This window comes from Agelaius phoeniceus, chromosome 6 (assembly GCF_051311805.1).
Source record: "Agelaius phoeniceus isolate bAgePho1 chromosome 6, bAgePho1.hap1, whole genome shotgun sequence".
Classification (NCBI taxonomy): domain Eukaryota; kingdom Metazoa; phylum Chordata; class Aves; order Passeriformes; family Icteridae; genus Agelaius; species Agelaius phoeniceus.
The window spans coordinates 670,983-696,976 of NC_135270.1; the positions used below are offsets into that span (position 1 = coordinate 670,983).

General features: G+C 42.3%; 1 long non-coding RNA gene across 1 annotated transcript; it reads right to left on the minus strand.

Annotated features, from left to right (window-relative positions):
* Window positions 1-1,506: 1,506 nt before the first annotated feature.
* On the minus strand, window positions 1,507-11,646 carry LOC143694272 (uncharacterized). Its single transcript, XR_013182621.1, has 5 exons — window positions 11,430-11,646; window positions 6,293-6,361; window positions 5,315-5,430; window positions 3,894-5,103; window positions 1,507-2,053 (listed from the first exon to the last, which is right to left on the minus strand). It is a non-coding gene; the product is annotated as an uncharacterized LOC143694272 (long non-coding RNA).
* Between the last annotated feature and the right edge of the window lie 14,348 nt (window positions 11,647-25,994).

Genomic DNA, 25,994 nt, shown 5'->3' on the forward strand with positions numbered 1-25,994 from the left:
AAATGTTCTTTCATAGCCTTGTAGATTTTTAAAGCCTTTGACATTTGAAACACTGTTCCCCTGCAAGGCCTTTTCCTAAATCCCAGCTTCTCAGAAGGCCCAAGGGGACAGGGTTGGCCAAGGGTGGAGCTGTTCTGGATTTGTTGGTGGTGCCTGGTAGTGAACAGTGTGTTCAGAGCTGCTCTGCTGGTTCTGCCTATCACTTTGACAGGGAAGGAGGGTGCTGGGATATGATAAATCACTTCTAAATGCTGCTTGCAATGAAAACACTGTGCATAAACCCTCCTCAATGGTGTTAAATTTGTCTGCTAGATTTCTTCCCTCCCACCCCACCACTGCTGCTCTAAGATCCATTAGTACCTCAGTCTTTCTTTGTGTTTTGTTTGACATTTATGCCCAGGTTCCCCAAAGTTTTGGGGGTTCTTTTTAAAATATGATATTGATTTTTTTTCTTGGTTTAAAAAAAACCTGAAATACACACACACACACACACTAAAGAAGCATGTCTCCATGGCTCAGCCCTGAGTGGTAAAGGAAGAGCAACAGGAAGGGTGGTTTGCGGTGCTGGAGAAAGTCTCTGCCAGGCTTAAAGGAGCATCCCATTTCCACAGATGGCTTTTTTTTTTTTTTTTTTTTAATGGGTTATGGTGCTGGGAAGATCTGGAAAGAGTGCAAGTCCCTCATTCCAGTTTGGATGTCTTGTTTTAAGAAATGTGTTCTTTCAGTTCTTGGAGAGCACAGTTTTGGATTCATCCTCACATCCTCCAGTCTTGGTGGCTCTGTTGGTTTTTTATTTCCCTTTCTCTGCCCTTTTCCCTGCCCTCACTCCCCTGATGGATGCAGGGGATGTGATTCAGGCACTCATCACTGCTCTGCAGCTGCTTTACAGAGCTAAAACTGACTGGGTCTTTCACCCTCCTCTCATAGCAGTGGTGCAGAGTGAGGCACATGGCAGGGCAGGGCTTTTAGCTGTTGTTTTATCTTCTGGTTTGATGTTTAACACATGGGACAGAACCCCAAGCCCCTGCTCACCATGTCAGGCTAGGCTGCAGGGGAGCACATTGACAGCAACACAGTGGCTGCACCACAACCACCATCAATCAATCCGATAGAAAAAGGGTTTAAGGCCTCTGACAGCGCCATGGTGACTGAGCTGAGCCCAACCTGGGTCTAGCTTAATCCCTGATCTGTGTAAAGCCCTCTTCTGTGCTTTCCTGAGGCTGGGACAGCTGGAGAGGTTGCTCTCCATGAGCACAGGATGGCAGCTGTGGGCTGAAACTCGCTGAGCTGCCTCCCCAGTAGGGGATGGGCTTGTGAGGGATTTAAAAGAAAAAACATTACCATGTCTTTGTCAGTCTGCCATGCTCGCTTAAGCTGGCTGCTGGTGATTTGTAGTATTTTATAAAATAAAAACCAAATGCTTTCCCTTTATAAGGAAATATGCTATGAAGAGGGCTTCAAAGGAAAGATGATTAGTTACTATCCAACTGTTGCTAAATTCATTGCTTGATGGTCCATATACTGCATTTTTTAATGTCACTGATAGCTGATACAGACCATTGCCAAGCTGTTTGATAATTATTTATCAGCCATCTGCATCAGCATCATCTGCATGACCAGTGATGGCCAAAAAGCAGGAAGGAGAGAAAGGGCTTAAGCTGTAGGCAGGAAAGGGAAGGCAGAAACCAAGCAGCAAACAATTGGCACCTGGGCTCCATTGAAGACTAAAAGTGGGAAAAAATGGCTTAATTGAAAAATCTGCCTATTATGTGTGCAGTCTCCAAGGGGAAACAAACAAACCCATTCAAAGGAAGGGAAAAAAAGGCAAAGAATTAAAAAATCCTTGTGCTGTTATGCAGAATTGGGGGGTTTAACTTTTCCCAATCTCTTCCCAGTCTCAGGCAGAAATATTTCTATAACCAAACCATCTCCCTTTTTAAAGCATTTAGCTGGATTGAGTAATTTCTTAAGTCCTCCATCATCAGGACCAGTTTGGGTTTGGCAGCTCAAACACCTTGGCAAGGCCAGGACAACTTCAGTGGTTCTCCTTGTCCTGAAAGAGAGGAGAAAAGGGAAGTTAAGCTCACTGCAGAATCAAAGCCTCCTGCATTTCATCTTTTGGCTTAGATTGCTCACCATGGAGTATGAGCCATAAAAAAAGGGGAGGTGGCACCAAATTGAACTAAAAAGTGCCCTTTCCCAGTGCTTTTATTCCAGACATTCAAAGGAAGCTCATTTTTCTTCTAGCATTCTTTCCCTCATTTTAGCAGAACCATTCTCACCCCAGACCCCACTCAGCAGTTGTTCAATCTTTTGGCACTGGATCTGGACAAAGGAAGGGACACATCTGGGTCACAGGAAAGCACAGAGGGAAACCCTCCAAAACTGGCCAGAGAAAAATGAAATGCAGGAAGACTTACCTGCAGCTGGATGCTCTTTGCACTGGGCTTCCTTTAAAGGAATGGATTTGCTGCTGAACACATCTCAGGCTCAGATGTGACCAGGGAGAAGGTGGGATGGAGATGAGGAGTCAGACAGGGAATAACCAGGGAGATGCAGGGCCCAGGAACATCAAGGATGGAGAAGAGAAGGAACAGGGATTGTTCTCCTTGTTTAGATCCATCAGTGCTGAGAGCTTGGGAAGCACATGAGGGTACTAGAGGGATGCTGGGCAGGAGCAGGAGAACTCCAGGATAAGGGCAAGCTGCTCCCACTCCAGGGCTGGGCCAGGGAAGGAGGGGAATTATTTCTCTCCCCTTTCCGGTGGGATGCAGGTGCCACCCCATGCAGAGGTAGGAAAACTGCCTTGCAATCAAGGACAAAACCTGCCTGGCAAGCCCAGAATGCCAGCAGCCATTCCTCCTGGATTTCCTGCTTACAGGCATTTTAAGCTTGCTTTGTCTCAAAATGCCCTTTTTTGCCAAGGGCATTCCCATTTCTTTTGGATCCTGAACAGAGGTTTGGAAAGCTGACTTTGATGAGGGAACTGTTTCCTATTTTGATCTGTGTTAACTTGGAGTTTCCCTTGGCACCAAAATCAGGGGGTGAACCCAACCCTTGAAAGGCCATAAGATCCTAACTATCCAATCCCCAATCCCCTCAGCATTGGCTTGTGGAACCTTCTCAGGGTTAATTTAGCAAATTAAGGGTTTGGCAAGTTCAGGATCGAAACAACCAAAAAGATTCATGAAAAAGAAACGGAACTGAGGCTGGCTAAAAGCTGACGACTCATTACAACAATTCAGTGAAAAGGAAGCAGGAGTGATCCTATGAAAAACGCCAATCACTTGTTTTTAAAATTTTAAAAGTCTACCAGTAATTACATGCTTATAAAAACAGTAATACAATCAGAGTACTAATAATTTGGACAAATTAAATTAGGACAATATGAGACAATAGAGACAAAGAGTTACAGACAGTCCGGGTACCTTTTTCTGGGCAGCATAAGCCCGAAAAAGGACCCCCATTAACAAAGGATTAACCCTTAAAAACAACAGCCTGTTGCATATTCATACATCTCATACATGAGGAATAAATTCCATGCAGACACAGGAATCTGTCAACATCATCAACTTCTTCCTCTGAATCCTAACGGCGCCTTCGAGGCAGGAAGAAGTTAGTTTCTTCTAATAAGAGAGCAATAAATTCTTTTTCTCTGAAAGATTTAGGTCTCCTGTAGCTGCTATCTCGCTGCGAGTCCTTTCTTTAAAAAAAGTCTCCTACACAACAGAGTTTCTATTTTAACATTTTGTTATAACCTAAAACTATATTTAACACGCTATTGAAGAGAATTAATACAGCATTACTTTCTAACACAACGCATATCATATTCATTTTAATATTTGCGAAAAGCCACTCCCAAAATACGCATTTTTCACATTTTCAATACTCACCAAGCCATCTGGCCAGAGTTCTGTGCCCACCGAGGACACAGCAACCAGCAGGGACCTTCCTCCCATTCTCCAGCACAGGCTTCTTCCCTCCACACGCAGGGAGCTGCAGACACTCAGGGAACACCGATTTAGTCACAACAGGAGAGGCACAAGGATAATTTGGAACTCGTTGCGACCTCAATGCCGCCTAGACCCAGGAGAAAGCACTCTTCCCATCAGACGGAGCGGGGTATTTCCTGTACCGCCCTCTCTTCCCCCTACCCAAGGCGCATGAGCACACTGCCGCCATCATTGGAAGGGCAAGTGAGTGCCGCCCTCAGCCGCCATCTTGGGTGTGGCGTAAAAAGTGACCCTTTTTTGTCCCCCCTTTCCAGTTTTCACCCCTTGCAGAGGCAGGAAAACTGCCTTGCAATCAAGTACAAAACCTGCCTGGCAAGCCCAGGATGCCAGCAGCCGTTTCTCCTGGATTTCCTCTCCGCAATCTTTGGTACTGGCAGAAGCCACTCCCGGCTGAGCCGCCATCTTTGTTGTGGTACCCTTAAGCATCCCCCGCTCCTCACACAGGCGTTTCTCTTGTTGGCTGCCTCAACCCGGTCCCGACGCCGATCCCGCGCTCTCAGCGCCATTTTCTGCTGCTTTTCCCGGCGGGAGAAAACGGTTGGCGGGGTCAGCGGCACCGGAGCCCCGCGAACCGCGGTAGGGAGCGGCGGCGACGCCTCTGCCGGAGTCCTGCCGCGGCCGCCATCTTGAGTGCGGCTGGAGCCCGACCCGGCTCACGCAGGATCCTGGTACGCGGGCGCTTCGCCGGCTTGAAACGGGAGCTCTGTCCCCTCCGCGCCTCCGCCGCCCGCCGAAACCGGCCCCGCCGCTCTCGTTCTTCCCAGCCACCGCCCCGCACGGCGGCCGCTCAAGCCCGGTCGCGCTCCTCTGCACTCCTCACTGTGCTTCACCGCTCCCCTCTGTGCACAGCACCGCTCTGTGCCCACAAGGTGGCAGCACCGCCCCCCTGCCCGGGCCGGGCTGGACGCGCCTTGGGGCAGGCAGGGAACGGAGACCGAAGCTGCCGGGGATTGATTTTGGATTGATTCCCTTCAGCCCCAGCAGCTGTTCCTGCGGTTTAAGGGCACTTGGTTGGTTCATTCCCAGGTAAAAACGTTATAACATTGGTTTCAAAACGACTACGCATCTCTAGTCAGAGTTTCCTGCATTCCTGTACACAATAGAATGGATAGATTATTTCCAAATTATTCTTTCCAAATGGTTTTAGAGATAAATTCCAATTCTTTGCCCATACCTACAAAAACGAAAAACTTGACAGGTTTTGGTGTTCTACACCCACCCCTCCGTGTGAATTTTCTGGCAGCTTTTGGTCCCTCTGGGGCAGGGTAACCCAGCATGACCCCCCCTCATTCCCCACTCACCTGCTCCTCCATCAGCCTGGTGTGACCGTGTTCACAGGAGTCTTAGGATGAGGGAAGAGACGAGGAGTTGACTCCATGTTTCAGAAGGCTCGATTTATTATTTTATGATCTATATTCTATTAAAAGAATAGAAGAAAGGATTTCATCAGAAGGCTGGCTAAGAATAGAAAAAGAAAGAATGATTTCACAAAGGCTTGTATCTCGGACAGAGAGTCCGAGCCAGCTGGATGTGATTGGCCATTAATAAGAAACAACCACATGAGACCAATCACAGATGCACCTGTTGCAGCATTCCACAGCAGCAGATAATCATTGTTTACATTTTGTTCCTGAGGCCTCTCAGGAGAAAAAATGCTAAGGAGAGGATTTGTCAGAAAATGTCATGGCTACAGCCTGGCTCTCCCTCCTAGGGACATTGCAGTGCCCCAGATGAAATCAGAGGCCCCAAGTCTCCAGCCCCTCTCGCTCAGCCTTACTTCCTCACCCCCAAAGAAGGCACAGAAGGAATCAAACTGCCCTGGACAGCAGAGTGGTGCTTTATTCAAGCCCTTTCCACGAGTACATCTCTCCCAAAAGGGACTCTGCTGCAAGAATGGGGGGCAGCCCCCAGAAGTTCCTCCCCAGCCCCGCAGTCACAGGAGAGAGGCAGAAAGAGGGAGGGGCAGCAGAGAGGACACAGGAAGAAAAGTAAGAACGGGGTGCAGAATGAAGTTGAAAAAACAACCAAAACCAAAAACAACAACAAAACCTGGGATGGGCAGCATAACAGAGAGGGATTAAAAAAGAATGGGTTTTGGTTCCTCATCTCTTCCTCATCAATTCCCTTATTGGTGACATTCAGCAGTGGTGCCAAACAAGCACAGAAAACAAATGGAAGAAGAAATGCAGATAGTCAGCAGCCACCACCTATCAAAATTCATTTTAAATAGAGTTCAAAGGTCTCTAAGAGCAAGGTGAGGTGTAAATGGAGATACTCACGCAGAAGTACTGCCAGCTGCTATTTTCAACATTTCTTCTGAGTTTCATCTTCATTTGTTTATCTCTCACCTAAACAAGAGAAAAAAAACGAAAGAAATGTGACCTTTCAGGCAGACAAAAAATGTGGTTGGTCCTTAAGAAAGCATTTTATTCTGCCTGTATAATAACCTGTTGGGAACAGTAGGAGCTTTTAGCAAAATGTCTCTGTGCTGTTGCAGTTGTTCTGCCACTGTGAGAAATCACAGGCACGGCTGCAAGGCTCCTGCAGCTCACCCTGGTGAGGGTCAGAGACCACTTATCCCTGCAGGGATCCCTGGGAATAATGATGGTGGGAAACGTGGAGGGAGCTGGATAAATAAATACTTGCCATTTCCTTACCAAAAAACCCCTCAAAACAAAGCTATAGAAACAGTTTGCCTCTGAATTAGGAGAATTTAAATTAATTCTTTTAGGTCTGCTTTTGGTTCAACATTCATCAATCTGAATTGGAATATGCATAGAGTAAGTAATTAAAGGTAGCTGAAATTTAAGAATAAATGTCTATTTCCTTGTTCATAACCTACATTGAAACACATTAAAACCCAGTGTTTTGCTTTAGAGCTGCTTGGCATTGACTTCATTCAGTCTTAGACTCATCAGGTTATAAAAACACGGGGAAATATATTCTTTGTTTCATGAAGAATGCATTATTAATTAGAAAGGCATAGGTTTAATCAGAGTCACTGCTGATACCAACATTGCTTGGCTAAGTTCAAAGTACTGACACAAGAACATCGTAACAAAAGCCATGTCCAACAGAGCCTCAAACATAAAGACACAGTTCAAAGTTTTTCAGATGTCCTACAGTTGCTAAGGTATCTCCAGAAAGGTGAGCAAACTGAAAACAGCACAGGAAATTTTAAACCCATTTCTCTTTCTTTCCCCTTAACTTTCTTGTGGGCAAGAGAAAACTCCTAATCCAGGGAATGAAATGTAATTTTCATACCTCAGTCATGAGTAGTCCCCTCAGTTTCAACCAGACCCAGTGTTCAGTGAAATCTTAGAAAGGCTCAGATCAGCAGTATGAAATTCCAATTCTATTTGCGAAAGGAGCTATTTTTTCTCCATTCCCCTCCCTCCCCAACATCAAGTGGGAAAGGCTCAAAATGAAAAATAATTCTTACAAAATTATACTTTGACCTAATAAGTTTGCTACAAGTTGCACCAGAAAGAGAAAGGAGAGCAGAATCAGAGGTTACCAAACTCAATAGAAAATCCAGCTCATGCTATCTCCAAAAGCCTCATTTCATTTATCCAGGATTTTTAAAAAAACCCCACATAATAAAAACTTCACATATTTTGTTAAATGCTATCATTTCTATCTGAAATATTAATTATTACTCTGCTTTTCAGAAGTGAAGTAGAAAGTTTTCTGCACCCACCTTCCCCAAATCTGATTCTAAGTGCTTGCCAGTTTAATCCCTTAGGAAGCAAAAGCAGCCCCATGTGTCTCAGGATCAATAGAAACTAAACAACAAAGCTTGACAAAGTCTATTAAATTGTCAATAAAGTCAATAAATATTTTCCACTGTAGAGACAGCTATCACCAGCCTGTGAATTTTGCTTTAGTGAAGAATTTTAGGTTTAGTGAAGAAAAAACGAGGTCTTCCTTGCCAAATCAGTCAGGAGTTGTTCTACTCTACTGCCAGTATGGGGTGAGTGTAAACACCACATTCCTCACAGCATCACCCACAAAGAATTCCTCTTGAAAATGAAGGCTGCTTTTGAGTTGGACCCAACAGATGAGAACTCCCTGGTGTAGCACAGTGATGGCAGCATGGCCAGGCTCTGCACTGGAAGGCTGAGACCCAGCAGCAGATTCCTGACCAGATCTCCAAGGCTGAGTGTGCAGGGGTGCTGTGGTACCCCGGCCCCCCTGGCCGCACACTTCCAGCCACCATCACTTCCTCTCAGAAGGACAGGAGAGAAAATAAGAAAAGCAGGAACTGGAAAGCTCAGGCTAAAGTCAGGCAGGTCACTGATGAAACAGAGTTAACTTGAAAAATCTTATTTATCAGCAATTAAAAAGAGTATTATGTTATTACACACTATTATTAGACAGTCAGCCAGCCAGCCTGACCCCAAGCACGCTGCAGCATCGGGGCCAGGCAGTGCCCATCTCCCAGGAGCCAATTTACCCATCCTTCTCAAGGGAATTGACCTGCACACAGTTCCACAGTGGAGCTGCCAGGCTGCCAAGAAAAATATCTCTGGCTAAGAGTCAAACCCTAATACATAAACCTATTAAATGATTAAATGATATTGTGTTACTGGCTCTTTCTTCTATTTCAAATTTTGAAAATTATTCCCAAGAATTTTCAAAATATTTCATAGGAAAAAGGTCTTTTTATGCTAAGATGTAGGGTGTGCATGATTGAATGTTTCATTCCACATGCTTACAAGCTGAGCCTTGACCAAGTTAAGAGGTGGAAGGACGTGCTCATTGGAACGGAGAGATGGAAATAATGAAACTCTGAACACAAGAGAAAGGTTCACAGAAACATCAAAATTCCTTGCTGAGCCAAGACAAAGGAGATAATTTTATCCAACAGATAGAAAAGCTCAGGTCAGAATCGTGACCGTTGCTTCTCAAGAGCAACATCCACTGAAACACACAGTCTGCAGGTGGAATGAGGTTAAACCTTCCCAAAATGGGAAAAAACCCTTGACTCTGACCTCGATTATTTCATCATCTACACTTATTTACCATTTCAAAAATGGTACTAGGGTGTTCTTGTGACTTAAAAATCTTTGTCTGAAAAATCACCACATTAGAGAAAATTTTACATCAGGATAACCTTGTGTTGAAATTATCCAAAAGAACAGGATAAAGTGAAATGATCATGCTGCAGGCATTTTTCTCATTTTTAGCAAATAGAATGCACTCGTATTGAGGGATGTTTTGAACAAAACACATTCACATTACTGCACGATCACGTGAAAAATACTCCTCTTCATCTTCAGTATCTCTCACAGAATTAACACCAGGATGAAGTTGCAAAGTGAAAAATACTGTATAAGGAGTGGTATTGCCCCACACACGGGATACCTGTGTGCGCTTCAGAGAGATTCATCCTGAGTTTGCTCCAGCCCCTGGAAACACCATAAACATGAGGCAACCATGGGACTGTTCCACAGCTTCTCTCCAAGCTTGTGACATGGGTTTATGCTCCCAATAGCTACTGCAAGGAGTGCAAGTCAACAGCAAGGGGTGGCAGAATTGGACAAAAATACCAGCATTATTGGCACATGAGAAATTAAATATTGATTACCTGAAAGACCTGAACTCTGCACCTTACCTAGTGCAACTTCAATGCTGAGGCTTTGAAACAGACACTGTAATTTACAACTTCTAATTTTTATGTCCTGTAGATGTGAAATCCCCAGCCACCAATCCAGAGTAACCACCTGAGTAACCAACTATTTGCTATTAAGATTTTATACCACCTTCTCCAGAGTAACCACCTGAGTAACTAACTATTTGCTATTAAGATTTTATACCATTGTAAGCCTTATTGCTTACAATGTTCCTTTTCAGCAAACACACGGGTTGCATGACTACCTAAACTCAACGTATCCCCCACCATTTGTAAACTGTTACCAAGAGAAACTGTTTTTTCTGTGCTAATTGTTGACATCATATATTAGCAGGAATAGAGTGAGCATGGAGTAAGATTTTACACAGCAAAACAAAGAAGGCTCATAGACAGTAAACCCTGGATCCCAGCCCCAAAACCCTATTTTATACTCATTTCTTTGGCTTTGGGAAGACATTAGGACAGCCTGCAGCTTCGCAGAAATTGAACAATGACAATCCTAGCTAAAGCAGCTGTTCTGCAGATGCAAAGGAAGATGTAGAATGTTTCCTGGACAAGCAGCCTGAAAATGACTCTCTCACAGATGAATAAGCATCAACACAAAACACACTGTTACAAACCTAGTATTTCCATATAACAGATAATGAAAAACCATCTGTCCATTCTGGTTATTTGCCAAGCAGCCAGCCCAGCACACCATTTTACTACCTGTATCTAAGGTATCCTACTAATAAAGAATATTTCTTAACTGTTTTCATTTTGTCTGCACATGCTGATTAATAACTTCATCATTTAACCCACCTCTTCCAAAGTTAGTCATGTACATAACAAGGAGATTAATTCCTGAAAGTATAACTGTGCTCCTCTTTTGGATTTGGAGAAAAAAAAAAAAAAAAAAGAGCTTCTTTAGTGCAATCAGTGAAAATTAGGGCCAACATCTTATTCTGCAGGAATTTCCCCAGTTAAGCATAATATTTCTATGGCCTTCTAATGATCAATATCCTGTGCTCTCAATATCCAGTTCCAGTCCTGGTTGTCTTTTAGATACCAGAAGCCAGCGGGTATTAAGAGATAAATTGTACTCAGCGCTACTTTAGTCCAACATGTAACATGAAGAGTATGTTTGCAATTAAAATTCACACAATGCAGTATTTGAAGTGAACACATTGCACTATCAGTAGCAGCACAAGGCAATGATGAAAAATCCACAATGGCGTGGTGCTGTGTGCTGCATTATGCAAATGGATGCAGCAAAGGTCAAAGCTTATCTCAATCTCATAATAATGTAGTCTAGGGAGAATAATTAATTTACAGTGTGCTTTCTTCTTTTGTGTACCACAACACTAAAAGCCATTTTATTTGGGAATTTTCTTGCTTTATATTGCAGAGAGAAATAATAGCAACGGCTTTCAATTTTCTCTTCAGGAACCAGGGCAGGAGGGAAGGCACAGCTCTTTATTTTCCATAGCAACACCAGGCTAAAATTAAGCACCAAAAATACTGCCTTTTAATTACTAAAATGCTGTTAAATTTCAGTGTTTAGGAATGAGATTGCTGTGCCCAACAGCTACCTCATGTTACAAGGGCACAAGTGTTTCAACAACTTCCATGAAGCAAGCAGTGCTCTAAGGATTCAGTTATATTGCACAGCTCCCTACAGAGGGTCACAGGTGAGATGTAGGATATATTTGTGAATTACTGAGGCCCCGTGCTGGGGATGGGAAGTGCGATCCAGAGCAAAAAGTTGGTGAAGCTGGACCATAAAAAGCCAGGATGCAAACCTGAGTCTGAGGTGCTGGTGGCAAGGTGGCAAACTGGTGTTCCATGAGTTCTGATTCTGATACTCTAATCCCCATCTTCTCCATCCACCGGGCCAGCTCTGTTTTCCTCTCTCTGCCAAAAAACACAAGAATTTCTCAGCTCTGTAAGAAAAATAGCCTCCAAGAGCGATGTTCAGAGCAGCCCAAGCTACCTGATGCAACCTCTTTTTCACACCTATTTTTAAATACGTGTTACACATACAGAGATTTTAAAAGAGTGGTCCTCTGACATAGGCCTCAGGAGAGCAGCTCTCTAAGCAATAGGATGAGATGTTGGTGTTCTTTCAAATCCAAGGGATCTTATTCCTTACTCTCAAATATTTGTACTGATTTGGCATTTTGAGCTGGAAGCTAAATAGAGCTGCCTGGGAATCAGAAGGGGTCACACTGCGCAGATGACAAAAAACTGCCATGACCAAGAAGCAGTAATTCTCTTACAGGAACCCATGTTTCACACAACTGCTTTACACAATTAACTGAGGACTAATTGATCCCACAGGAAATCTGTCATTCATCAGGAACTTTAGCTTCCCAATTCCAGCTTCACTTCCTGTAGCTTATTTTTTCCTTCTGTTTTCTAGGAAGCTGCCTGCTTGTGGTTGTTTCTAAGGAACCTGAACAACGTGACCTTCATGGGATCGAGTGGCTTCTAAAGCTCATTCCCTACTCCTTGCGCAGGTCAGAACAACTCTTGTGTGGTTTTTATGTCCCTTAGGTGACAAACTTGCACACAGGCAAGCACCTTTCCCCATCCCTAGAGATCATCTGTCACTGTTACCTCGAGTGTTCATCACAAGATGCAGAACTAGACCAGCGGCAATGCCATCCAAACTCACACAGATCCAGCTGTCCTTCTGTCAGTTACCTTGACACACTCTGGATGCAACCCCAGCAATTTCCAGGGAAGGTGGAAAAGCTGCAGAGTAGTTAATGTTGACAGTAGTTGCTAAAAGGTCATTCAGAGACATTCATTAGTTGTTTGCTGTAGCAGACAGTCATTATTATTGGCAGCAGAAATTGGCAGGAAGCACTGTTATTGTCAGAAGGCATTAAAAGAGTGTCATTTGTCAATAGGTGCTCTTCCACAGAGCAGCAGGCTAAGAAAACTCCGTCTCTCAATTTAACTGGAAAAAATAGCATAAATACCCAGACATGTTTTTATCTGCATCTCTGATGTGGGCATGGAAGATTCTTTAGGAACTCTGCATCAGCCCACTACCCTGTCTGGGAGCAGAAAAGCAGAAAACATGCAGAAGCATTTTACCCTGAATTTCAGTTTCTGGGGTTCTGCTCTGAGTTTTTCCAGAACGAAGAATCTCTGTGACTATCCACCTGTCAGGCTCATTTAGCACTAACTCTCTTTCTAAGCACAGAGACTTGGATGTTGCTATGTAAATGAACTCCGATCTGTTTGCCCTTTATTGGCAAGGGGAAAAAAACATAGTAAGAGTCAAGATCCCTTTTTTTTCCATGTATTTCAGCAAATGTAACCATAATACATTAAAGACTTGCAAGGTGGAAGTAAATTATAAATCCAAGTTGCATCCCTCTATAATTTTGCATTATGGCAGTACAATAATGGAATTAATAAAACTTGCATTTTTATGCTGTCAAGTTAGATTAAAAAGCATTATTTAGCCCTCCCCAAGCCTACACTCTAATAAATGTCAAGTCCCCAACTCTTAGGTATTTAAATATTTGCACAAGGAGTCTTTAATAATGAGAACACACACTGCAGATACGTGTGCTGTTGTACTACTAAACTGAAATAAATAACCTGGGACAATTATTCCCAGTCCTAACAAAGCTGATTTGCTAATCAAATGTCAATAAAATGACTTGTTTTTAATATGGACACAATTGCACTAATAACTTAGAATTATTAAGTAAAGGCTTTCAGAAGGAACACAGAAGCACTGTTGGTTTTTTCATGGCACCCTTCATTCTCCTGCTGGCTTCCCTCACCTCAAGCATTCAGAATCCCTTTCATTCAATAAAGCAGTCAAAGGCTGGCACTTGACTTTCATTTCCATCTTTGTCCCTGTCACAGGAGAGGGGACAAGCAAGAAGATGGGAGAGATAACAGAAGAAAGGGAATAGTTTATAGCACAGCACCTTTTGTTTGTAGTTTATCTCACTGCTCACCAGCCAGGTCTCCATTTTCTATTGGATTGTCCCAACACTTTTCTCTAAGAAAGGAAATGAGCCACTTGCTGTAGCACACTTGGCCTAGCTCAGCCCTTCATTTGACTGTCTGCTGGATGCATTCAGCTTTCCAGGAGAAGTTCAACAGCTGAAAGCCAGGGCAATACCATGGGACAGGAAATACAAAGCAACTCCATGGGAACTGGCAATAGCAGAAGTGTTGATGAAAATCTCATGCCCTTGGGGCTGCTGACAGCTTTGAGTACTCATTTTGACCTTGACCATAACTCTTGTCCTCATTCAAGAGCTTTCCTTTTTATTCTGTTCATTAACAATGAAATTGAATTTCTAAACGGAGTTACACAGTGAAAGAGGGGGACATGTTCTCACTTCAAAGATTGACATATTCTTAAGGGACTTTTCATGTACCCTGTTGGTGAGTCATCAAGGAAAAGATGGTTACTGAGTTACAAAAGCAATAAAACAGGCAATTTACTAAAACGCTACCTGAAAATATCCATGGAACAATGAGTCGGATTAGCTAACAGCAACAGATGGGTTTATGATTACAAGTTTTACGACTCTTGGATAACATAAAGCCTTTTTTTTCCTCAAAAGGAAGTTGCAGCACTTAATGCATTTGCTGAGCTTAGTGTTGTCAGCCCTATAAATCACTCCAATTGCACTCCCAGAAATAAGATCGGCACTGTATGGTTAGAAATTTACAGTGTGCTAATAAATTACTTGAGAGATAATTTCTGGCTTTCAATATCTAGTCCAAAGAACTAGATATTCCTACAGTCAAAGGCATTTATTGCTGATAAAAATCTAACTATTAGCACCAGTTAGTTACATTTACTAATGACCATAACTGACCTGGAGCAAGTTGTTCCTTACATGTAAAATCAGTAAAAGATCATTTCTGATGATGGGTTTTGATTACACTTGCAAGATGGAATAACACAAGACAGGTAGACTGTACACTTGGTGACAGCTTTTTATAACATTTCCCTGGCTGGAAATAGAGAAATACTTCTGGTCTTACTTCAGCTTTGGGGCAAACCAAATTATTCAGTTCCTTCAAAGTAGCCAAAAATCACATTTTCTCAGTGTTTGTTTCAAGCTCTGCTGTGTTGATTCTATCACAAACCAGTATTAATGGAACGCCACAATCACACTTGCACAGAAATCAAACGCTGAGGCACTACGTCCTGGCACTGTCATACAGTATCCAAGGGCAAGTGAGTCCTTGACTGCAGGAATCATCTTTGTTATTACTCTACTATTGCTATTTTAAAGACTGATATTTATTTAAGGACTAATAATTATTATTCTAATGCCACATCAAAAAACTTACTGACAACACAGTGTTTGACACAAGAGTGAACTTAAAACAAATTAGAATTAGTGCAGCATCATCTCTAGAAGTACTCCTTCGACTTGATCTTCTATTAAGGCAAAAATGGGCAGAACTCAGCTGAAGAGGTGGCAGATCAGAATTACCCAAGCACTAAATAAAAGCAAAGTAAAATAATAACCCAGCAGCCAATTCAGTAGAAATGACAGGATAACCTTTTCCAGCTGTGTGGTTTTAAGTTTCATAAAGGCAGAAGTCCCCAGACTATTTCCAGTGGAGGTGCAGGTGTGGACACCACAGCTGTTCCACAGACAGCTCAGTGGTCACACAGTGACACTCTGCTCACCAGGCTCCTTCAGGCTGAGAAGGTCAAAGGACATAGAACAAAAAAAACCATTAAAACGTGTGTTAATGATGTCACATTTGTCCATGAGCAACCATCATTATTCCAGAGAGGCCTCTGTGCCAAAGGATGCCCTCAGAGACACTACGTCTTGCTAGAACAATCTCTGTTAGAACCAGGGCTCATCCTGCAGAGCTCTGCAGCATCCCCATGTGCAGCTGCTCCATTTGCCCACAGGAAGCTCTCCCTGCAGCCACATGGAAGCAGCTGCTCACTCAGCCTGCTTCCCTCCCACCTGGCCAGCATCAACTGCTCAGTTCCTGACACAGAGATCAGCCCTGCTTCATTCCTTCAGCACAAGCCTGACCAGTGCAAACAGCAACTAATTTCCTCTTTAAACTGACACTGCAAGGCTCATGCTGTGCACTATGAATACCTTTTTAGTTTTTTTGAATCTTGAAGGAGCACACACAGTAAGACATATAAATGAAGGCTACAGAATTTTGGAGTGCCTGGCATTGGAATGATGAGCTACAAACATCTGAAGGAGTTTAACAAGATACTTTTCTTAATCTGAATTATGTTTAATGAAGTACAAAAAAACTTCAGATTGTTCTCAAATTTATCACGGTTTTACCTAACAATGCTCTGGTCTGTCTGACACACAAATCTGCAAATTAATTAGTCCTCTGAAAGAGCCATGTGGACACAAGATTTCTATCTAAATAAAGACCCCATCCAAGCTGTTTTTCCTGCTTCTGTGGCTCAAGAAACCACCTGTTTAACTGGAAACAACAGATAATTAGCCCATAACTGCAGCTGCTTGCATGTTGTCTGGTCTACTGACATATCCTTGAAACTATTATGCCCAATTAGTAGTTTGGATGGTTTCTCCCTCCTAGCAGTTAAAAGGGAACAATCTCTTGAAAAAGGTGGTCTCTCTTAGGCTTTCCACTGAATATGTCACTCAGCCACCCTTAGGCCACTGCTCTAAGGTAAAAAGCTGTGCCTTGATAAACCAGTTGCTGTTTTTCCCTGTGACTAGTAGCGTGCACTGGGCACATGCACTCCATTGTACAGCCACTGCCTGCTGAGTGCACTCCATGGTTAACAACCTCAAAGCACCTCTAATTTAAATCACTCCAATATTATATGCACATTCTTCCTGAAGAAATGCAGAATACTTGGGAAATATTGCTTTTAAGAATCATGGTTTAACCTCTAAAACACCTACACACCAAAAAAAGTCTATTACAGCTTGTACAGTTTTACATTTTACTTTATGGCTACAGTAAAACAAAATGAATTATTTTGGTGCCAGATGAAATATTTTAACAGCAACATTTAAAGTAAGTATTATTTTGAATAGCACTAGAACATGAAAATGCTTAATGCCATAGAGGAGTTGGCTTTGGCACAGGGCAGATAAGCAAAGACTGCACAACACTACATTAAGCACTGAGATGTACGTGTTCCTCAGACCAGTTGTGCTTATCAGCTATACATAATTCCAATGTCTACATTCCTCCTGAAGCCGTGGCTCCCTGCAGGTCTCTCCCAAGCCGTGAGGGCACACACTAAACTCAGAACCCAGGCAACGCTGCCGCCCAGGACTCGCAGTGCAGCCCGCAGGGAGGGCCGGCCAAGGAGCTGTTCCTCCCCAAGTGCTGAAGGCAAGCCCGGGGCCGGCAGAGGGCGAGATGTCTTACAGTCCATCCTGTGGGGCACTTCTTCAATGGCAATGAAGAAATCTATCGGTAGCAGACTCTCCTGCGTGTCTGGGAAGGAATTTAGCAGTTGAACTCCTTACCTGACTTTAGCACACTGCTCCCTAAATGTATTCTCCCTGCTCTCCTCCTCCAAGTGATGTTACTGCTCATCTCTGAGGCTGAATTCCCACTGCCAGGCCAATGGCACTTTTATTGCCTAGCAGCAGCAATTCTTTGGGATCTTCTGCTGTGTGACTCCTTTGCAAAAGGAGGTGTCAAGTCACCATTTGAATTCCCTGCCAAAATGGCCTTTGGAGAAAGATGATGTGCACCACCAAAGCCTCTGCAGTGACCAGCAGCTGTAGCAGCTGTGACTCTGTCCCTCTCCAGAACCAGCTTTGCCTTGCTGCTATCTGCCTTGCCTTGAGGACACGTTTCCATGCTGCTGTGGGCACAGCAGCTTCTGGCAAACACCACGACTGGGGTCTCACACGGCTTGTTCCCTTTCTCCCCTGGTGCTCAGGCTGACTGCTTGCCCTGGTGCTGCTACTGTGACTGGCCTCAGGCTACACAGGTCTCAGCAGTGCACCTACCACCCACAGCTTGCCTAAAAAATCAGCATCCCCAAAACACTTCACAGGTCTAGGGGAAGGTTTTAGTAAAGTAAAAAAACATATTTCTGAGAACAAAGAAATATCCATGAATTTGTCAATGATTACAGTTAAGACAGATGGAATTTTTATTTCTAATTGTATACTACTTGACTGATATTTTACTTATTTCAGAGGGATACAGTTTCCTCAGATATTCTGTAGTCAATGCAGCATACAAATTTGGCTACCATGGCCTGTATAAAGAACATTTTTGCAGTCATGTTGTTCGTCTCCAGCCCAGCATTTGCAAACAAAGATCACTTAGGCAACTTTTCTTACATGGGATGTTTATGGATTTGTGTTGTCTGCTAAGGCACTGCATTCAAAGTGAATTCTTTTATTGCAGCACATTTTTGAAAAAGCTCTTGCTGCATCAGAACCACAAAAGTTTCACAGAAGGTAAAAACCAGTATAAGTCTTGACTGCCTGTAAATAAGATGGAGTGACAGATGAGTTGCTCTCTGGCATTTCTGGCTGAAAGCAGCTCTAGAAACACATGCCATGGTAATGACACAGGAGGTAAGAAAAGGCATCGGCCCATTAGAGCAAGTACAAAAACAGCAGAAAGATAAACCAGGTTGATGTTGATATTATGTAACATCCTCCACCAATTTTAACAGATACTGTGTTTTCTGCCTTAAAAAACACAACCATCAAAATAATAAAAAGCAAAAAACAATTATGCCCCACTCCTGCAGCACAGAACTTCAGTTTAGAAAATTCTAGTCCAAATTCCAACTCAAGAACCCTTTTTTGGTACTGGCTGCAGCAAATCTCCACGCCTCATTTTGACAATTATGCCATTAAGTGTTTAGATTAAGCACTTTTGTAGTGCATCTGCACAATTAAATACCAGTGGCTTGATGGTGGGAAACCTCTTGCTCCACTGAAGGCAGAAGCCCATCTCATTGACATGCTAGCCAGCCATCCTCTCATTCCCTACATCATCCATGAAAAGAAAAACTATTTTCATCCTATCCCAAACTGCACATGACAGCACAAATAAAGTGCTTTCAGCTTTACAGTATCCATTACAATTAATTATCCAGAGGTCCTTGGCATAAACTGTGAAAAGTCCTTGCTTTTTGAATAAATGGACTCCATCAAAATTCTACAGGCACCTGAGCTGACTGCAAATAAACACAAATGAGGAGTGCTGCCATTTTGTAACAAACAAAGGCCTTTTCTCTAGGAAGTTGTGTGACACAGGATTTTACTGCCCTGGATTTCCAGGATAACAGAGAGCATCATGTGTTAGCAGATAAAGCTAAGCATGCATGGTTTATCATATTTCAAGAGATAAGGCTAACAACAGGAGAAAACACTAATTTTTATGTAATCTTTTTCCCTTCATCAAGTCAGCAGAGCTATTCCACTATCAGTTTATTCAGTGTCAATTAGACTGCTCATGATGCTATCATAAATCACCTAACAAATGAGAAATCTCCCAGGACCTCAGATAATACAAGAGAAAGAACATCCAAGTAGACTACAGGCTAGAAATTTGCAAGTGGAAGGGACAAACTCCATTAGTGCGTTGAACTTACCTAAGCACTGGAGTTCTGTTTAGTTCTAAGGCTACTGAGTTGACAAAAGCTCAAAACTTAGTAATGAATCCCTTTTCCCTTCAGAACTGGAACAACAGAAAAGAAAATCAGCATTTTACCATTTCAGTTCCATGTTAAATCCCATCTTTTTGACACTTCATTTGTTAAGGTTAATATTTGCCTTTCATTGTCCCTAAATAAATTCTGCCCATTATACTCACCAAAGTTACCTGGCATTTTATAGTAGAGTCAGCATTTGCTCTGTTGTGAGCTCTGCATAGTAGGTATTTTACACTCTCTCCTTCCTCTGGGTGAAATTATTTCTGTAAAAATGGCTATTCTAGGTGTCTATTTTGGGATGAACCTATATCATAGCTGCTGCAAAAAGGTTGTCATTAAAATTGAAATGCAGAAGCACTACACTCCTCAGATTGCTTCACCCTTGTTCCACAGCACTTACATTTGTATTGATTTTATAAGGAATGCACACGAGGAAAGCGCTGACTTTCCTTGCTCTGCCATGTCCACTGCTGCTTTCCTTGTCCAAGTCAGGTGCAGCGTCTCACTGAACTATTAAAATAGACAGACTAACAATAGGGGAATGATTTTCTCTTACAGCAAAACCATTACAGAGCTTCCCTCCCGAGGCACTAGGTGTTAACTAGCTGAGTGCATTAAAACAAAAAAAAAAAAAGACTGACACCTGTGATTTAGTGCTTTCTAGAACGCACAGCTTGGAAAAAAGGCAGTTTGGAATGCCAGTAAAACACTGACTGAAGCACCACTGGCAAGCATCTCCCATCCCATCACCCTCAGCACACAGAGATCCCATGGGTTGCATTGTGTAAAGGTCTCCCAGTGAGGATGGCAACGAGTTAGGCTGAAGTAAGGTACTAAAACACTGCCAAAGATTGGAGAAGTTATCCTAGGACATCAGGCCCATTTTCTTACCTGTGAGACCTCTTGAAGACGTCATTTAGAGATAGTACCTAAACCATTAGCTGGCACTAGCAAGATGGAGATGGCAGCTCGGTATCAGTGTAAGCACAGCTCAGAATGCCAAAGGAGAGCAATGCTGAACTCACACTTCAACACTGACCTTAAACAAATAAACCCTGTCAATAAGATACTTCCCCAAAGGCAAAAGCACAAGGCAAATTATGATAATGGTCTTGTTTCTTGACAATTAGTTCACCTAATGTGTTTAATGCTACTAGAAACATCATTTGCTACAAGACATTTAACACCAGGTGACAGACACAAAGTCAAAGCTTCTTCCCAGGCACTCTGCTTCAGAGGCAGTTCGCTGTTTGCTTAGCAGCCACTTCAGCACACACTGCAGGCTGACAAGGGACAGCACCTTCACGATGAAATGTGTGCAGGTAAAAACACCTGAAATATTACACTTCAGCTCTTGAAATGTTTATTTGAACAGTGCATTAAATGACAAGACACTTGGGCAGCTGTGCACTCTATGCAAGAAAAAAAGAAAATCAGTATTACCTGAAAACACACTATTATGCTAGAAGGAGGTAAGAATAAAACAAAAAAATCACCACATTTTGTGCTCGACATATGATCAGTTATGAATTTTCCAGGAAGAGTAGGTCTGTTCTGAGAGACTGCAGAGGTGAAAGATTTCCTGATTTAACAATATTTACTTAATCCAGGTCCCAAAACTGTTTAGAGACACTACTGTACAAAATCACAACCAACAAAGCCAGGCCACAACATCATGTATGCCAAAGGCACACGTCTAGGGCTTTTTATAACTAGAACTCTGCTTCATATTAAACCAAGTGGGAAGTCTGAACCTACCCATGGACACAGCAGGTTCTTTGTCAGGAAGTGACTGTAGCTTTTTTTCTGCCACCAACTCAGCAATATTCTAAAACTTTGTGGGGAAGAAGAAATAGAAATAGAAGAAGTGTAGCTGCACAAAGTCTGCATTGATAAATGAAAAAGTTTCATACTCCTGTTGCCCATTCAAGTACCTCACAGTTATCAGCTACAGATTACATCTCTTTACAAATATACCTGTGGCTGAGCTTGGAATTAAGCACCTTGGATATAGATAGAGTGGGGTCAAAACATACTTGGTGCCCTATTATTTTATCTGTCTATCTCTCCACCTGGGTATTTAATACCTCCAGCACATGACTTGAGATGGCAAAGACAAGGCTAATTGGACTCCACAAAAGGCAGAGAAGAGAAAACATTACAGTCTTCTGAAAATAACTCTCAAAGGCTTTTCATTTCCAAGAGGCTTTCCTCCTTTTCAGGAGAATCACTCCCCTGCCAGCTTTCTCACAAGAACAGGCCAGTTTAGATGTGACAAAAGCACAGCAAGCAGTAACAGAGGCTCCTCCCCCATCCCAGTGATCCCAGTGTTCCACACCGGGGGCTGGTCCCTGGCCAGAGCCCCAGGCTGGGACCCAGGAAGCCTCATTAGAGAGGGCACTGAAATGCTGTGTAATGGCCTTGGAACAGGATCCACAGCCGAGAGCGAGCTGCAACTACAAGACACCCTGAATGGGCTGCAAAACCTATGACAACAACTGCTGCTGTGGTTTTCATTTTGGTTAGGTACCACCTCTCTATTGCAATCAGGAACAAGCAGGCCCAATGGTACCTAATGCTGGGATTCCCTGCTCAAAACTTAATGGCTCTCCAGTAAACATGACATTATTTCCTCGGCACTACTGTGACAGCAAAGGAGCTTACATCTAAGCTTAGACTTCCTGAGAACTTGTCTAAAGTGCTGCTGAAAGTACTTCTTCAACTGCAGTTACACAGAGAAGGAAAGAGAACAGACCATTACAAGCTTCCCCAGGTTCCAAACTAAGCAGATTTCACAACTAAACTACTGTTCAAGCCTTCTTTTACCTGAAAAGAGCTTCCAAGAGAGCTTATTTCATAGATAAAAATGGTTGCAGTAAAAGTGATTAAAATGTATTACATTATTTTCAATCCAAAGTTATCTCTGCTTCAGGCAAGGTATTTATACCTTTCATCAGGATTAACTGTTTTTCCCAAGTATTTTTTAAACATATGTCACTCCATTTTAATTCAATCCATTACACCTCTAAGTCTATTTTGGAAAGATTTCTGGGGATTTATTTCACAATAGATGAGCTTAATGTGTATTTCAGTGGGAGACAGGATGGGTGCTTGGAGAGATATGGAGAGATGATCCATGTATTAGTCTCCTAACAGAAAAATTTAGTATTAAAAGACAGAGAAAGAGACAGGAAATGCACACACTGGCTGGTATTTAAAGCTTGTTTCAATCCATCTTCTCTTTCACAGCTGAAAAAATATGCTGAAGCCACTGATAACATGTCCTTTGGGAGCACACATTATTAGTGGCTATTAACACACACACTGACTGGTGTGTTTGTCAGCTGATAAACACAGTGGTGCAGTGACATCCAGAAAGCAATTTCTGCATTGCTTTCCTGAATTTGAACAAAAGGCTCCAATCTGTTGCACACAGACCAGCAGGCACTTCTCTATTTACGCTCTGTTAGCTGCTGAGGGAAGCTCCTGTATCAAAACCACAAGTCTTGAACTTGAGGCAAATTCTGCATTTTGATTACATACTGATGAAGCCTGTTAGAGAAATTCCACATTTTCCAGGTCATTCCTAAAAAGGGTGGAATTCTGCTCTTATAACCAACATAACATTCTTCTTTTCCTCATATCAAAAGGTACAGCTGCATTACATTTCCTTGTGCCACAACATCTGCATGTCGATTCCATTTTGAAATGTTTCAGTATTTGTTCAGCAACTTCCTACACACTGAATGATTTTTCCCCCTAAAGCAAAAAAAAAAAAAAAAAGCCCCAAACTAATCTTCTCTCAAGCACAAACGGAATGTCTGATACTGAAAAAACAGCCAGCCTAGTACTTCTCAGCTACATTTCTAAACAACCAACAGACGCAACGCCTTTCCCTCCAAGTCCTCTGAAGTAAATTGATTTGGTTTGGTGAGCACTGCCCAGCTGCCTCGGTGTCATCTGGAATAAGTAGATGCATCCTCGGCTTTGTAAGATCCATGCTCACAAATTGCTGTGCATCATACCTGCCTCAACGTTTCCCTGAGCAGCTCAATGAGATCCTTGTTGACTTCAATCTCACCAGGTGGAAACCTGAGCCTGCTGTTGGAAGCTCCTGGCACTCGTTCAATGTTTACTTGGCACACAGTACACTTAATATTTCAGTTGAGGAATGACTGCTGCTGTGTTTTGCACAACATTCTCAGACAGCTTAAAAGGACAGGGGCTAAACACAGCCCTTGTGCTTATTCTATTGTTTTGGGGGACAGTTTCCCACCTCCCTGCCATACATTTCTGCTTTATGCAGCAGCATTTGTTTCTATTTGCATGACACATCAAACACCCTAAAAGCTCTTTGCCATGTGTTATCAATGTTTCCCAGATTGTGTCCTCCTCCCCCACTGACAAGTTGGACAAAGCAATTCTTGTTGGACAGCAAATGACCAAAACTAACAAAATTTCTTCAAATTTTTGCAGATTGATTATATTCTACTTTTCCCTTAAGGGACAACTCACACACAAAGAAAATGAAAAAATATTTATCCCCTCAAGAAAAACTCAAGCTACTCAGCAAGTTACAAAAAACAAAACACTGTCTGTTGATGGTTTTTGAATCCTTGCACTCAGAAAACAAACCCTCTTGCCTTGCATCTGGGGTGAAGGGTTTACATAAGAACCAAATACAGGCACGAGGCTTAAGTTAAAAAAAGAAGACGCTTACTGACAATGGCCATCTAAAGAACACTACCTCTACCAATAACAAGGCTGGGAAAGACTTTTTTTGAAGGAATGAGAGCTACATTTAGGTCATTCCTGCAGGGACAGTACCTCAGTAACTCACAGCAGATGCCATTCTGTTACTCACCCCATTATCCAGCTTTCGGACAGACTCACAGACAGATTCACCACACCACACCACACCACAGACTGCACTCCCCATGGAAGAAGTAGCACCTCCAGTGTAGTAGCACACCACACAGAAAGAAGTGATGAAGGTAACATGAACTATCATCAAACTCCTGGTATTTGCTAGTAAGCTGCTTTCATTTCACATAACAGGGATAGTCTATTTTTCAATACTAAGTACAGGTGAAAAGCAATAACTTCTCTCCAAAACCCTGCTAGAAACTGTTCTATTAGACATTGAATACTCCATCAAAACTCAATAGGTGACACCAATTGTATTTTTTGACTATGTTTTCTGATCTTTATCTTAATATCTGTCTATTTCCACACAAGACTCCTTCCAATAGATTTAACTTCTTGATTTTCCTCCATCTTTTGAAGTTGTATATGTTACCTTTAAAACCATTCTTTGCTTACAAATTCCAGGATAGAAAATGCAAACATTGCTGACTTTGGATTAGTCTCAGCTTGATCAAATACTTGATGAAGTTTAACAGTGTTTCCTACAGCATTTTGGAATTGTACACCCTTGCTTTCAAAATCACCTTCTCTAGTTCAAACATGCTACAAAGCAACTTCTTAAAGCAATAAAACAGATCCTTTTTACCTGTCCAAACACAAGAAGAAATTTTCTAATTTTAGTAATGCAAAACCCTAAGTATTTTTTTAAAAAAATCACATCAAATTCTCCAGTCCCAAGCTTGAGTTTCTTACTCCAGTAATAAAGTCAGCTGTATCTCTAAGCAATGTTACCAATGTATTCTCGAGGTTAAAGCTGAAAACAGTCACAAAATGCAAGCACCAAGAGCTGTACTTGGTCAGTAACCTTTTCACTGATAGCAGAAATAAGAAAAGTGACACCATGCTACTTGTTGCATTAATAAGACTGGCAATAAAATACAGTTGGGATTAGCATTTGAGAAGCTAAGGCTTGTGGACCAAAATGCCTGCTGAAAGCTGTGCCTGACCAATTGCTTCTTAACAGAAGTTCTTAAAATAATAAGAACCAAATCTGACATTTAAAGAAAAGAACAAGAACATTTGTCTACTTCATTATGTGGAGCCTGAAAGCATTTCAGTTCTCTAGTTGCCTTGCATTATGGTATTAAATAAGCAGCATTAGAACAGGAAAATAGTAGGTATTATACTTCAGCAATTCCACATTCTAAAAAACACCCTTCACACTATGTCAGAAGCCAACTAACACCTGCCCTTAGTTTACAATTGTGCTGCCTTGACTTGCTGATAAATACATATACCTGGGGGCTGTTTGCTTGCTTTTGTTTGTTTTAATTTGTCCTTTGACTTTATGCCTCAGGATAATCACAGAGTGACAGCACCTGTTGCTACAGTAGATTTCCCAACACCTCCTGAGCCTGCCTCACTAATGACACCAGTCATGTCAGAGAGAAACCAGAGATGTCATCATCAGGATGGCTGAGACCTTAGTTACTTCTCTTCTTACCTCGGGAGGAAAATCCTGCTGGAATTGCTCCTGCAATATTCCTCACCCTGAACAGTGATGGAGCAATTTGACTCTACTGTGCTTTTACACAAAAAATCACTAATACCAAAAAGCTACATGCAGTAAGAGACAGGGTGCTCTCTTTTCTAAACATTTTAGGAAGCAAATCCTTTGTGAGAGACTCAGAGCACGTATAAAGTGGGACTATCTGAACATGCTGATATGTAAGGGAGATGGAAGGCAGTGTGGTAAACATCAAATGCAGGATTTTAATACAAAAAATATTCAACAGTTCTGCATAAAACACAAAAACTGGCATCACTTTTTCTCTTCAGTTTGGTC